Below are 4,528 nucleotides of genomic sequence, written 5' to 3'. Positions count from 1 at the left end.
TGTATGTTTTAATCCCAGGCATGGTGCTGTATGTTTTAATCCCAGCACTGGGTAGTCAGTGGATTTCTATGAGTTTGAAGCCAACATGGTCTACATAGCAAATTCTAGGCCTGCCAATGCTACATAGAGAGATCCTGCCTCAAAGAAGAGCAAATAAATAAATAATTTGAAAAGTTATAGGAACTAAAATAGGAATCTGGATGTTCCCAATAGACAGAAATGATAAATGTTTAAGAGAGGAAAAACTTACCATGAGAAGGCCCTTACATACCACCCACATAAAATTGTCATATTGGACCCATATGCACAATTAAGCATCAACTAAAATTCTTTAAGAAAATTGACTGGTGTAAAAAGCAAGAGCGTACTAAAGTAGAGCAATCAAAAAGGAAATGATAGAAGCAATCACTGTGTACAGTGTATTTTGACTTTTAATATCAAGAGATAAATAATAAAAAAAAGAGATAAATAATAAAAGATTGTGATTTGAGAACTAGAGAAAGAGGCTCGGAAATAGTAAAGTTAATTCAAGGCATTCCAAAGAAATCAGCATAAAAAAAAGTATGGGGGGGTAAATATTCCACAGTATACACACATATATACAAAATATGCTCTATACCATAAAATATATAGATATCCATTGGTCAATGTGTGTATACATTTGCACTTCAAGTGCCGGTACACATCCGTGTGCAGGTGTTCATGTGTATGTGTGTGCAGTGTCACTTATCAGGTGCCTTCTACCTTTTGGGGGGGGGTCTTTTAATGGCCTGGAATATGGTCAAGTAGTCTAGACTAGCTGGCCAGCAGCCTTCCAAAGACCCACCCATCAGTGCCTCCCTGTTCTCAGCCCTGGGATTATACCACCACATCTGGGTTTTTATATGGGTTCTGGGCATCTTCATCCTTGGAAGGCAAGAACTTACTGACACAGCCCATCCTGACCCATTCCAAAACAAAACAAGTGAAATATTTTTAAAAGAAATGTAAAATCTACAAGTAAAAAACAAAAACACTATAGTGGTGGCATAAGAACAGGTTCAGACTGGCCACAGCGCACGCAGAAACACAATGTCACCAGGTGACTTTTAGCAAGGGCAAGGGAACTCTTCTTTGTAAAGTGTGGTTTATAGCTGCTGCTGGTGGGAAAGCTATGCCTGCAGAGCAATGGAGTCACAGCTTTGCCTTATTACTCCAGGTGCAAAGCCACACCAGGGGCTGAAATATAAACATTAACACTACAAACATGAAAGGGGAAAGGAGAAACCTTTATGTTATTGAATCTTGACAATGATTTCTGGAATATGATACAAAAACAGGCAACCAGACACATATACACTGGGCTCCATCAAATTAAGAACTTTTGTATACCAGAAAACAGTGTCACCAAGATGTAATAACAATCACTGGAGTGGAAAAATATGGATTTAATGTCTAGGATGTATAAATAATTCATATAACTCAACGGCAAAAGAAAAGGAAAAGACAGATTTTTTAAATGGGAACAGACTAGGCAGTGGTGGCTCATGCCTTTGATCTCAAAACTTAGGAGACAAAGCCAGGAGGATCTCTGTGAGTCTGAGGCCAGCCTGGGCTACAGAATGAGTTCTGGGATAGCCAGGACTGTTACACAGAGAAACCCTGCCTTGAAAATAAAATAGGCACAGAACTTAAACATAAATTTCAATAAAGAAGAAATATCAAGGGGCAGCAGGCATGTTCATGTATGGATGATTGATGATGACTGAACATGGAGCTAAGCATTAGGGAGATATGAAAGGAAAACACTAGAAAATTTCATTTCTCTTGATTAGTCTTACATGCTCCCAACACTCTTATAAGGCAATTAGTATTATTATTTACTTTTCACAGAGGAACAAGCTGTCACTTATGGAAAGTTCAGCTGTATGTTCTTGACATTGGTGTCTGCCATTACTGAAGGATGGCGATACCATTAACTTACTCACCCAGGTTTAGTCATGTTTAGGCAAAGACACAAAGGTTGACTAGAAATACAGTAGTAATAGTGGCTGTGGTTTAAAAACTGAAATGTTTCTAACAACAGGAGGAAAGCACAGAAAAGAAACAGCAGAATACATTCAAGGACTTCTACAGCCCAGTGGAGGGACTCTCAGGACAAAGGCCATGTGGCAAGAAGAGAGACTGTGGCAGTAAGGGAATAGAGGGAAGTTTTTGTTTTGGTTATCTGTTGTGAAATATACCACCTCATGTTCTTCTGACTCCTGTGTCTTCCCTTGGGAAGTTCAGACAGTGTTGCTGTATGGCTGGACAGAGTGAAGCTGAACTGAAGGGCAGGGCTTCTCCAAGATGGGTTACAGTTACAGCTCTTCTTTATTGGAAAAAAGAAATAGCCCTTCTAGATGCTATTCAATGAAACAGCTCTTGTAGATGATATTCAACAAAACAGTTCTCCTTCATTTGGGGGTAGCAAGGGCTAAACAAACCCTGGGGAGTGAATAGAGTCTTTAGGGAAAGTGTACATTACTGGCTGGGGCTGAGGTACTGGAAATGCTTTATTTGCATGAAGAAGAATTCTAGGTATTTAAACCTATAATTTGGCCATCAGGGCTATGTGACTACCTCGGTGGTGGTGGTGGTGGTGGTGGTGGTGGTGGTGGTGGTGGTGGTGGTGTGCGTTTGTGTGTTGGGGCTCAGGGGGCAGTGCCACAAGGCTATGTGCCTCGGGCATGCAGGCCCAGAATAGGGAGAAAGTGAGCTTTTCTCCTGCCGATCTCAAAATGAGATTTGGGGGTTTGGACATGTCCACACCTCACTTTTGCTCCAGGCCCATTCTCCCCAGTCTTGACCCACAAACACAAAGTTTTGCAACTTCAGACAATCAGCACTTGTTATCTCAAATTAGTCTGTGAGTTGATCTGGTTCAACAGGCACTTCTGTAGCATCATGGGCTACTGCCCACAACTGACGTCATGGAGGAGGCTTGGGTTTGGAATGCCTAGCAGTCAAGTCGCACAGGTATGGCATCTTCATAGAAGGTAAAGGATGGGCTTGCTAGAGATCGTGGAATGCCTAGGTCTTTCTTTCCAAATGGTCCTCCAGCATGTGTGTCTGTTAATGTGCAAAACTGAGGCAGCTTTGCATTTGGTAGGCGAGGCCTGGACTCAACACAGCATCACCTGTCCCATTTCAAAAATCCTTAGAGTAACTGGCAGGGTCAGCTCAGGTTCACTATGTGAGGGGGTTATACAAGGGTATGAATCCTGGGAGAGGACATTCATTGGAGGCCATCTTTGCAAACTAGCCATCACAGGAACAGGACTTGGGCAGGGGTGTTAGGCTATAGCAATGGATGAGATCAGTATTATGGTAGCATTTGATATTATACCTAAAGTGCAAATGAAGAACCACTAAGTGACTGTATGAACTGGACTTGGTAACTAGGAAAGAGAAGAGGACTGCAATTGCTCTCATTCCTTTCTTGAGATTAAGGATGCAGCTGCTTGTTCACACAGAGAATATATATGTATAGCAGGCAGGTCACAATTGGGTCTAGACATCAGGGAAGATGCAGACCCAGAGTGCCTGAAAATATGGGCATAAATTAATTAAGGAAGATGATCTAAATTTTAAAGAATGGTTTTCAGATGGTAATACAAGTTAAAATCAACAAAATTCAGGCACAGAATTGTAAAATCTTTAAGTTAGAATAGATGATAAAGTAGTTTGTCTAGATTGCCAAATTTACATAATTGTTATACTTATGTTCAACATATATTTGAGAGAAAAAAGCCTTTTTAAATAGACAAAAATGGGGAAATGTGAGTTCGTTCTAATGCTGTTTATACTAAGTTAATCTGGTTCCCCAAACTGCACAAGAATCTGTACGTCCATACATAAGACATGGAGGGAGCCTGCCCCAAGTTGGTTTTGATTGGTAAATAAAGTTGCCAGTTGCCAGTGGCCAGTGGCTGGACAGAATGTCAGAGGTGGGACTTTTAGGGTTCCAAGCAAGGGGCCAAGGAAGGGGGAAGAAGGGAGGAAGGAGAAACCTACCATGCCAGGAGAAGGAGAATCAAGATGCCATACCTGAGAGGTGCAGCACAGGGAACATTGTCACCATCATACCTGAGAGGTGCAGCACAGGGAACATTGTCACCAGCACAGACGGAATATAGATTTTAGTAAGTAATAACTCGGGAATATAAGAACAGGGTGGATTATTCATGTGGAGTTAGGTAGTGAACCAGCCATTGTGCTGCTGAGGACGTATAAAAATGTAAAGGCTGTGCGTGTGCCTTTCATTCAGGAAGCCAGAGCATCGGGGAAGGTAGCGAGGAACACCACCACCAGCAGCATCAACTGAGTACCTTTAATTTGGTACAGCTAAAATCATCAAGGGCATATAAAATTGGGAGAAAAAAAAAGTCGTCAACAGGAGTCTCAATCCAAAACTTAGTGGGGAAAGAGAAAAAGAGCAGCAGTCGCAGGGGATACTAAGAGTAAAGCCAGGTGTCAGATGAAGAGGTTCCCTGGAATTGTTAGGATC

The sequence above is a fragment of the Mus pahari genome, chromosome 13 (assembly GCF_900095145.1).
Source record: "Mus pahari chromosome 13, PAHARI_EIJ_v1.1, whole genome shotgun sequence".
NCBI lineage: Eukaryota > Metazoa > Chordata > Mammalia > Rodentia > Muridae > Mus > Mus pahari.
Note: the sequence above shows the minus strand (reverse complement) of the source record.